The sequence below is a fragment of the Equus przewalskii genome, chromosome 11, assembly GCF_037783145.1.
Source record: "Equus przewalskii isolate Varuska chromosome 11, EquPr2, whole genome shotgun sequence".
NCBI classification, from domain to species: domain Eukaryota; kingdom Metazoa; phylum Chordata; class Mammalia; order Perissodactyla; family Equidae; genus Equus; species Equus przewalskii.
In genome coordinates this window covers 16,339,709-16,351,706 of record NC_091841.1, presented here as the reverse complement: position 1 = coordinate 16,351,706, position 11,998 = coordinate 16,339,709, and the positions used below count along the sequence as shown (strand labels likewise).

Below are 11,998 nucleotides of genomic sequence, written 5' to 3'. Positions count from 1 at the left end.
AATTAATGCTGAGTATTTGAAAAACAAATTAAGTTAAACATGAGTTGGCATATAATTTTATATTCAATCATGGTCCATCTTCTTAAAAAAATATTAATTAGGGGCCAGCCCAGTGGGGCAGCAGTTAAGTTTGCACATTCTGCTTCTCTGTGGCCCAGGGTTCACCGGTTCAGATCCCAGGTGCGGACATGGCAACGCTTGGCAAAAGCCATGCTGTGGTAGGTGTCCCATGTATAAAGCAGATGTTAGCTCAGGGCCAGTCTTCCTCAGCAGAAAGAGGAGGATTGGCAGTAGTTAGCTCAGAGCTAATTTTCCTAAAAAAAAAAGAATATTAATTAGTTCTTTTCAGAATAGCCTGATGGAATTGGAAAACTTTTAGAGAGATTAACTCATCAGATATAATTCAGTAGACTCTTAGTCTGTCAAACAAATCTTATTCAGCATATTCTATATGTAAAGTTATTTTAAAAATTAATTTTATTAACATAATTTACTTTTCAATATTCTATTTTTGGATAAACGTTAATGTCTTAATTATAGAAGAAATTTTTTAGAAGTTCACCTTGTGTTTTAACGTGATTTAATAGGAAAATAGCTAATAAAATTCATTGTTAAATTAGCCATTTGACTTGATGGTTTTAGAGATGAGTTGAGCCAGTGAGTTAAAACTCAAATCTTCCATTAGATTCTGCAGTGAGTGGCATAAACTTTTGACCCATCATCTTGTTACTGTGTTCTGAAATGCTGGTGGGAAATTATGCATGGCTAAATAATAAATATGAGGACATAGTTCAATTTCCCTGAGTCACAATATTGTTAATTTTTGTCATAGCCATATGAATTACAATTTTACAATTATCTTCAAGTTTGTTCCATGAGGTGTCAACATGAAGAATGTCACTGAACTTACTATATTTATACTGAAGGGTTCACAGACAAACTTCAACTGCAAATCATTTTATTCTCCCTGTTTCTGACAATTTACCTGTTAAATCTGATGGGAAATTTGGCACTGGCTATATTGGTCAGGGGGATTCTTGGTTCCACAACCTTACGTACTATTTTCTGAGTGTATCATTTTTGGATGCCTGCTGTTCCTCAGTTGTGATCCCAAAAATATTGGTCAATTTCCTGTCAGATAACAAAGTCATTTTATTCCTTGGATGTGTAGCACAGATATTTAGCTTTGTTATTTTTGCAACCACAGAATGCTTTCCCTTGGCTGCAATGGCATAAGATCGCTATGCAACAATCTACAGCCCTCTGCTGCCTTCAGTTAACATGTCAGCTAGGGTCTGTATGCCACTCATCATTGCTTCCTATCTTTGTGACATTTTGAATGCTTCAGTGCACACTGAATCTAGCCTAATCGTTTGTGCATCTAATGAAATTAGACATGTCTTGTGACATCCCTCTTGTCCTCACCATTTCTGGTTCTGACACTCACACAAACCAGATTCTCATCTCCTACTTTACAGGTATTATTGAGATAGTCACTATCCTGATTCTCCTGGTCTCCTATGGTTTCATTTTGTTGGTCCTTCTGAGGATGCATTCTGCTGAAAGGAGACAAAAAAGTGTTTTCTACATGTGGTTCTTATCTAACTGGAGTGTCAATTTATTATGGAACAATCTTCTCCATGTATGTGACAGCAAGTGCCAGCTACTCTTTGGACCATGACTTGATAGTGTCAATATTTTACACCATTGTGATTCTCATGCTGAATCCTATAATCTACAGTTTAAGGAACACAGATGTAAAAGATGCAATGAAAAGAGTGTTTGGTAAAATTGGGTGTATCGATAAAATATATTATACACACTAACCATTAAATGGAAACAAATTAAGAATGATCCTAATTGTCTCCATGTCAAGAAGTTATGATAAAAATGTCTTGCTTTAGTTCATTAGTGCCTTTCTATTCTTCTTAGACATTTTTAGATAAAGACCATAGTCATACCTCGACCTGTGTGGTTTCCACAAATGCAGAAAAACTGTGTCATCTCTTTGCTTCTTACTTAAATCATTCTCAGATATACACACATACACATACACACATATGTATATATAAATACATATATGCTGATACTAATTGTGTCACTTTGTCCATTTCCATAGTTGTGTGTTATTGTGTTGTGTTATTATGTCAGCTGCTGTAACAAAGTATCACAGACTAGTGACTTAAACAACAGAAATGTATTCCTCACTGTTCTAGACTCTAGAATGCTGAGATCAGGGTGATGGCAGGATTCGTTTCTTCTGAGACCTTGCTCCTTGGCTAGTAGATGGCAGTCTTCTCCCTGTGTCTTCATCTGTTCTTGTCTCTGAGGTCTGTGTCCTAATATCTTCTTGTTATAAAGGTACCAACGGTACTGGATTAGGGCCCACCCTAAAGACCTTGTTTAATGTTAATTCCCTTCACATAGACCTTGTCTCCAAGTACAGTCACATTCTGAGGTACAAGGTTTAGGGTTTCAATATACGAATATTGGTATATATTATATATATATTTACACACACAGAGTCACAGATACACATTATATATTTTTTAAAAATATAGGATTAATTTTCATCTCAGTATAAGTCAAATTGGATAGGATCCCAGGCTGAAATTAGGAGTAATTTTATTATGGCTGAGAAGTTTGAGCAAATCCTACCTAATCAATAGCAAAGCTGACATATCCCCATACCACTTTTTGTTTAGTCCCTGGTATCAGACTCAAGTTTAAAGCACTCTGCTTCATCTGCAGATTTATGCATTAGCAACAATATAATCACACCCTGTGGTTAGGAGGCCTCAGAGAATGTGTTCGAATTCCTGGTGTCATTACCATGATGTTTGTGAGGGTGCATTTCTTCCCCTTTTATTATTTGATTATTTCATCTAGAGCATAGACACTGAACCCATTCTTTGTTTCCTCACAATACAGAGACAAGGCATTAGCATTTATCAAGATTATACTTAAATCCAAGAGTTTCAAAAGACAAGCACAATTCAGAGAATAAGGTAGAACTGGCTGACAGATTGGGCTCTTCTCACAACTAAACCCCAACTGTCTTTATGGCTTTCCCTACAGGGCTGATCCTGACTCAGCTTGGGCTCTGTTTTCCTTTGACCCCTATCACTCTGTGATGGCCTTGAAGATGCCTCCTTTCATCAGTGTCCAGGGCCAAGAATCAGGGTACAGAAGAAAGTCTCAACAATGCTTATGTGTAGCCTTGCTAAACATGACCTTATTTTCATTTCAAGGACATGCCTCCTTCAAAGTTAATTATGCACGATTGTGTTTTATCTTGCTACCCTCCTTCCTTCCTTTCATTATCATTAATTTTTTTTGAGTGTGAAATTCCTTTTGTTGCAATAGGGTAATTACCTTAAAACATTGAGTAGAGCCTAAGGACACTTCTCTGAAGTGGGAGTACTAAGTTTAAATGACATCTCAACATTACAAATTAAAGCATCTCTAATCATAAGATATTCCCCTCATAATTTTTCTGCATTTCTTTTCTCCTGTTTAAAAGGCTTTCCACACTGCTATTCACGAATTCGCTATTCAAATTTCTCTTGTTATTAGTGAGGTCTCATTGGCTACATTATGATAATGCAATTTAACAACTTTACATCTCCTCATATTTCTTGTTTATTAAATGCACTCATTGCACTTTTCACTATTTACATAATATGGATTTTAATTTATATTTGATTTATTACCTAATCTATTTTCGAGAGTCTAGAACAAGTCTGACACATATCATTACTCATAAATATCCCCTTTATAAATGAACATTATAGATAGGAAACTGTGAAAAAACTTTATTTAATTCAGTTAAGGGACATAGAGATTGCATTTTCTGTGCAAATATTAGGTTTTGTTTAGATTTTCTAGGTTATTCTTTCCTTTTAAAATTTTTCCTCTTCCTTCTGTTAGTCTATTTGGCTATTCTTTTTTAGCTTTCCAAATTGAAGATAGACTTTTCAATAAACCTTATGTCAGTGACATCCCACATTTTTTAATGTGTCATATTTTCATTATCAGTATATCTGGTTTTATTCTTTATTTCTGTTTGACTTAGGAGTGGTTTAGTAATTTATTTTTAAATTCCTAAATCTAATAGAGAGTTTATTTTTATTTGTTATTCATTTCTAAACAGAATGAAATTCTTAATATTCTATATTCAGATCTTTTTTTTCAATAATATATGGCTGCATTTACATTTGAAAACAAAGAGAATTCTTTCTCATTTGTGGTCAAAGCTTAATATATACTTATCTATGAAAATAATCTTATCAAATGTGTACTTGAAGTCTTTATGGCCTCTTCAGTTTTTTCTTGACTAAAAATGTTTAACAGAGGTGAATTAGGTTTTCCGTATGTTACTATGATTCTGTATATTTTTCTTTTTGCATTTCCTGTATAAGTTTTCAATTTTTGAATATTTGTTGCTACATTAATGTTTGCATAAGTAAAATAGAAGAGGAGGACACCTTAACAACTCATTCTATAGTATCAGTATTACCCTGACAAAACCAGACAAGGAGAGCACAAGAAAAGAAAAACAATGGTAAATGGATTAATAACTCATGAATGTATATGTAAAAATCCTCAACAAAATGCTAGCAAATCAAGTTCAGCAATATAAAAATATGAGTATTCAGGGGCTGATTCACTCTTACGCTGCTTCTGTAGTAGTCTTCATTTCTACAGTGATTCCCCCCTAATTCTTTCTTGAATTTAAGCAATCTTTTAATGAAATCTCATATTTTACACATACATTTTCTGATATTTTCTATATTTTAGGCTTTTCTTAAGTAATGTGTATTTGCTTTATGATATATTTTTATTATCAATGGATATTTACAACATATTTCTCATTTTTTCACATCATAGTTTTGAATGTGTGGGACTTCTTTAGAACCTTTTTCTCTCCTTTATATTTGAATGAAAACAAATACACTCGGAAGGATTTTTTTTGATCTGTGGGGGTAGGGTTGTGCCTGTGCATTTTTCTTATCTTTACACGTAGAGGGCTTCGATCTCTGTTGTTAACATAATTTTTGTTGTTGATATTGCTGCTCTTCTTGTTCTTGTGTGCTTTTAAGAACGCATTGTAGCCACATGTACACGTGTGCATGCACGCACACTGAAATAATTTCTAGCAAGAATTGTGTTTCAACAATTCTCCAGACAAAAGGATTATGATAAGAGAAGGAAATATGGGTCTATACAAAGAAACGAGTAACAACAAAAATTTAAAAATTAAGACAAATATAACAAATGTTAGATTTTTAATTTTAATGGTTTTAAAAAATAAATGACTAAAATAAAACTATGCTGATGCATTATGAGTTTCAACCATATATAAAAGGAAACTTTATGACAAAAATAGCACAAAGAATTTGAGAGAAGAATTGAGTATCTACTACTTTTAGGCCCTTAATTTCAAAGTTAAGCTGTATATTATTTTAGGTCTACTATGATATACTAAGCATGCATGTTATAATTCCAATTGTCATTACTGAGAAGAGAGAAGATGCACATAACCAATATCAGAAATGAAAGAAGGAATATCACTTGTTTACCATAAACATTAAAAGAATAAGAATATAATATTATGAAAAACACTTTGTCAATAATTTTCATAATTAAATGAAATGCGCAATTGTTTAAAGATGCTCACATCAGAAGAAATGAGTGACCTAAATAGCCTTATTTATTAAATAAATAGAATTATTCCTTAGAGGCCATCTGTAAGAACAAAAATTGGGGAACTGTTTTTTCCAGTGTGAAAACTCACTTTTCTCTGAGACGGGAATGTGCATATAGTGCTGGATGAAACCTCTTCAACGATACAGATGAGGACAGTATCATCTGAGAGATAACAGGACAACAACATAGAAGAAACCTAGGTCCCTCAACTACCTTGTGAAAATGAGCCATCCACAAACCCTAGTCAGCAAAACTCTGAGGTTATGACCAAGGATCCTTTCTGTTTGCTGAGCTATCTTGTTTCTGATGCGCTTTGTTACACCAGGACAGCCTGGACCTTGACTAATACAGATTCTCGTCATAACACCATCCCATCATGTGATAAATTGTTCTTTCTTTTACACAATTATTATTTCTTCAAATAGTACTCTACCATATGTTTGAGAAGATTTAACTAATATTGTCCAAATCACATTGTCTTCTATGAGCACCCTAGACAAGGTTTGCTGCAAAATACATCTTTCAAAAATCACTAGTATTTTATTTGATGCTTTATTTAATGTAATAATGAGTTCTATTTTTTCAATTCATAATAGTAGTATAATTTTGTAGAAAAAAAGTTTTATCATAGAGTGGTGATGAAGAATATGAACTCTAGAGTAGGCTGTCTGGGCTTACATGTGAGCTTGTTCTTTAACTAGTGGAGTGACTGTGAACCACTTATTTAGTCTCTCTCTGCCCCAGTTTCAGCATCTGTAAAATTCAGCCTTCAGATCTATCTATTGAGCTACTTTTCTAGGTACTGGGTATACAACATGGAACAGAGTAAGCAAAATTCCTGTGGTCATTGAGGTTACATGAGGGGACAGACAAATAGCAAAAGGCACAGGCCAGCCTTGGGCCGAGTGGTTAAGTTCATGTGTCCCACTTCAGTGGCCCAGGGTTCACCAGTTCTGATCCTGGGTGTGGACCTACACACCACTCACCAAGCCATGCTATGGTGGCATCCCACATGGAAGAACTAGAATGACTTGCAACAAGGATATACAACTATGTACTGGGGCTTTGGGGTGAAAAAAAAGAGGAAGATTGGCAACAGATGTTAGCTCAGGGTCAACCTTCTTCACCAACAAAAGAAAAAAAAGCATATCTTTAAAAAAAACAAAAGGCACAAGCTAAGCATATAAAATGTTATATGGAGATTACTGTTATGGAAAACAAATGAAGCATGAAAGATGGAAAAGGACATGTACAATTTTAAATAACATGGTAAACATATTTTTATCAAGACGAGAATGAGAAAAACAGCAGGCAGTTATCTACAAAAAGTAAGTTTCAGGATGAAGAGAAAATGGAAAACTTCCAGGTAGTATCAGGACTAACATGCACAGGAAGAGTTAGGAGGTCATGTGTTCAAAACAAAGTGAGCACAATAAATAGAATAATAAAAAGTGAGCTCGTAGAGATGAGGAGTGGGGACAAGATCCTTTTGGACCAGTGGGCTCTTTTAAATTTTTTGGTTTTTACTATGATGCAAACATTTTCAGGATTTGTAAAGTGCTATGATCTGACTTACTGTTTAACTGTATCACTCTGACTCTTACAGTGAGATTAGATCCATGAGGGATAAGGCCAAAACAGAGAGCCAAGCTAGGAGGCTGCAGCAATAATTCTAAGACTGAGGTGATGGTACCTTGAGCCAGGGTGGCAGCAGAGAAAGTGTTAAGAAGTAGTCAGACTCCAAATATATTCTGTGTTTAGAATCAATATAATGTGCTGATGAACTGCATGTAAGGTGTGCGAGATAAAAAGAAAATTTTGGAATCATTCTTAAGTCTCAGCCTGAACAAGTAGAAAGATGGCTTTCCGTTAGATGAACTTAACATGTGGATATTGCTAATACCTACCTGAAAGTTACCTTATGCAGATAGACTATGTTGATTACATATCTAAAGACCTTTGACTATCGTATGGCACATGGTAAGTGCTCAGCAAAATAAGTTATTATCATTATAACTATCAATTATTCGGAAGCAAATACAGCTGTTCATATTTTTGGCATGCTCTATTCTTATTTTCTTTACTGTATTTAAACTAAATAACATTTTTACAAAGCACCGTTATCAAGAAGATTATGTATTATATTGCTTCAGACCATGTCTCACATAAAATACGATATGCACTAATATAACAAGGAAATTTCAGGGCAAATGCAAATAGTCTAAATCTTTCATATTGCCCATAGATTATGTTGCATGTTTGTAATAAATTATACACATGCTTTCTAAACTATATTATAAAGAGCATAGAGTAGTCTTAATTTAATTAGAATTTAATTTAACTACATTAGTATTTCCTCAACTTAAGTGTTATCTAAAAATCAGAATCTGTTGACCATCTTTGTCAACACAAACCAACAGGATACATTTCTAACCATAGAAATAGAGATATATGAAAGCAAGGTAAAAACATAGTTCATAAAAAAGAGCAGAAAAATGAAAACAGTATGTAAATATATGAAGAGACAAAATGTTTTTTGAGACATAATGCTTATATAAGAGATGAGCCAAAAAAGTATATATGTTAAAATATAAATGCTTATGAAATGCTTATCTCTAATTGCAAACAAAAACAAATATCAATAAATGTAAATATAGCATCTGGGAAACATGAATATCAAAGAAAAATGTCACAATTTAAAACGGCATTGATATATAAATGAAACTTTAAAATAAATTAAGTAGAGGAAAATAATGCATATTTAAAAGATTGACTGTTAGTTGACAGTTTTGAATTAGTGAAATTTTTTTAAATTTTAACTCCTATAAAAGAGATTGTACTTTATTTTAAACATTTAAAAAATGTTTAGAAAAAATAATCAGGTATAATTTTATAAAGAAAAATGCAAATTTTAAAAAAGTTTATAATTATTGCTTGAAAGCAATCTATCTAGTTACAAAAGTTTAACAAATAAATCTAATACTTGGCAAATAAAAAATATGCTCTAAAATAACCTTTAAATAGCGAAATTAAAACTGAAATTCCAGATTATGTAGAGAAAAAATTTAAAAATAAAGGAAATTTTAACCCTCTGCCTGACTAAATTTGTGGGTTGCCACAAAATCTGAATTCATTGTCAATTCTTAACTTTACAACTACTCTCTGTTAAAAAACTTAAATGAGTCCAACATTTAATTCAATAATTTATTTTTAAGGACAGTAACAAACCTATGGAAACCAGGAGAAAAGCAATTATCTTTTAAAATACACAGAATTTTAACAAAGAAGCAATTTACTGAACTTATTGGCACATCACAGAAAGGTAGGGTTTTAAAATGTTTAGCCAGTAGCCAGCAAAGAAGTGTCATTGAATGCAGATTTTTAACTTGATGAATTTACAACATTTCATGTCCAAAGCATTGAAAGATAAGAGTCTTGATTTTTCTCATGCATCAAGAGCACACTCATCTTACAGGTTTCAATGACAACGATATTATCAAGAGTTAAACTCGTAAGTGTATACAGAAAGCTGCAAAAACTTACACAGAAAAATACAGAAATTTTGCTTATGTTATACATAAGATGTACATGTGTAACTATCGATCTAGAAGAACACATACAAAATGTTAACAATTGTTACAGTATTTTTATTTCCTTATTTTTCCAGTATTACCCAGATTTTCTCCAATGTTAATATATACCATTTTAAATCCAAAATTCTGAAGTGCTGAGCTTTTCCTTAGCTGTTTGTATGTTTTTCAATTAAATTAACCAAAGTAATTTATGAAACACAAGTGAATGTTCTTTAAGAAAAAGCCATTGTGAATTAAAAATATTGCTGGAATGGAAGTCTTCTATTTTTTTTTTTTAAAGATAGGCACCTGAGCTAACAACTGTTGCCAATCTTTTTTTCTTTTATTCTTCTCCCCAAAGCCCCCAGTACATAGTTGTATATTTTTTAGCTGTGGTTCCTTCTAGTTGTGGCATGTAGGATGCCACCTCAGCATGGCCTGATGAGCGGTGCCATGTCCACGCACAGGATCCGAACCAGTGAAATCCTGGACCACTGAAGCAGAGCGCGTGGACTTAACCACTCACCATGGGGCCGGCTCCCTGGAAGTCTTCTATGTTAATGGCCAGCATTTACTAGTCCTGACTTAAATGCTTTACAGCCATCATCCGATTTAATCTTTACGATAACTCCTTGGACCTGGAGATATGATTTATCTCGTGCAGTTGAGGAAACTGAGGCTTAAAGGTTCAGTGACTTATTAAGGATTATACAGCTGAAAGGGTATCAGATCTAGAATATATATCCTGGATATTTAGTTCCAAAGAAAGTGCTTGTGATCACTCTGGTATATTTCTTCTCTATATGATAAATACATGATTTCATTGTGCCCAAAATGGAGCTTTTCTCCATAACAAAATTATCTGAAGTTGGAGCACGCATGGGAATTTGTATGGCACAGTTTAAAAGATGACAATTGTATTGTCTCATTTTGTGCATCAATTGCCCATGAAAGCACACATATTTAAACCATAAGTTTAATGCATCATTTCCAATTACAATATGGATTTCTAAAGATATATTCTTGGAAATGTCCAAGATCATATTAGGTCCAGCAAAGGATGGTTCAACAGAAATAGAAACAAGTTAAAAAATTCAATTGCTTTTGGAGATAAACCAAGGAAATACCCTATAGGGAAGGAAGAAAAGGTGAATTTTAAAAGTTGAGCATCACTGTTTTCTAATTGCCTTGAGTCCTCTCTGTTCTGCTTGAATCCAATGAGAGTATTTTCCACTCCTCTATTCCTAAGACTATAAATGAGTAGATTCAGCATGGGGATCATGACAGTGTGAAAAACAGGAGCCACTTGATTCTTTCCCAAGGTTTAGGACTTGCTTGCTTTTAAGTAAGTAAAAAACATAGTTCCATAGAAGATGGTGACTCTCAGGAGATAGGAGGCAAAAGTAGAGAAAGCTTTTCACTCCCAAATTTGAAGTAATTTTCAGGATAGTAGATGGAATGGACACATAGGACACAGACATTGTGATGAGATACCATTAGGGTGGAGCCAGTGACAACGAATATCACGATTCCAACATCATGTGAGTCAGTGCAGGACAGGGCTAAAATGGGGCATTTATCACAGAAAAAGTGATAGATTACATTGGAGACACAGGAATGCAATCTGCTCATGCAAAGCGCATTAACAAACGAATCCACAGAATGAATCAAATAGGACCCAAAGATAAGGGAGGATCAGAGTCTTGTAGACATAACATCTGGGTAGTATAGAGGATTGCAGAGAGCTACCTAGTGATCATAGACCATTTAGGACAGAAGAAAAGACTCACTGGCACATAAGAAGACAAAAAAGTACATCTGAGGGATGGGCCCGTGGTACAGTGGGTAGGTTCACACGTTCCACTTCGCCAGCTCAGGGTTCACTGGTTTGGATTCTGGGTGTGGACATGGCATTGCTTTGCAAGCCATGTTGTGGTAGGTGTCCCACATGTAAAGTAAAGGAAGATGGGCACGGATGTTAGATCATGGTCAGTCTTCCTCAGCAAAAAGAGGAGTGTTGGCAGCAGATGTTAGCACAGGGCTAATCTTCCTCAAAAAAAAATAAAAAAGAAGAAAAAAATTCAAACATTTTCTATCATAACAACATTACTTATTTGTTAAAACTCACTTGTTCCAGAAATCAATCTTTGCCATTCCAACAAATATTTATCATTTCATCCTCTAATTTCCAAAGACTTATTATCTCATGGCTTGGGTTAGTCTATATCAGATATTTTAAATTAAGATTGAATCAGAAAACCTTTTCAATATATTTTGACCCTTGCAAACAAAAGATCTCAAATTTAATTTTAAAGACAATGCATATGCTTTGGGCACAGTAACTCACATAAGGATCTGGCTTTTTACCCAAGAAAAGTTAGATCATTAAATTAATTTTATCATAGGCTTTATCATATAACCCAGAATATGTGAAAAGTAAGGTTCTGACATCAAAAACATATTTGGGAAACACAGCTATTTTTTTTTCAATTTTTTGCTGAGGAATATTTGCCCTGAGCTAACATCTGTGCCAATCTTCCTCTATTGTGCATATGGGTTGCCACCACAGCATGGCCATCAACAAGTGGTATAGATCCACGCCCAGGAACTGAACCCTGTGCCACTGAAGCAGAGCATGCTGACCTAGGCCACTAGGCCATGGGGCCAGTCCTGGCTAAAAAATTTTTAAGGAAAGCTTTCTTTACTGCCAGATTTGT

The 11,998-nt window shown here is 34.1% G+C and overlaps 1 pseudogene; it reads left to right on the top strand.

Annotated features, from left to right (window-relative positions):
• Positions 1-887: 887 nt before the first annotated feature.
• On the top strand, positions 888-1,826 carry LOC103541591 (olfactory receptor 5T2-like; annotated as a pseudogene).
• Positions 1,827-11,998: the final 10,172 nt, after the last annotated feature.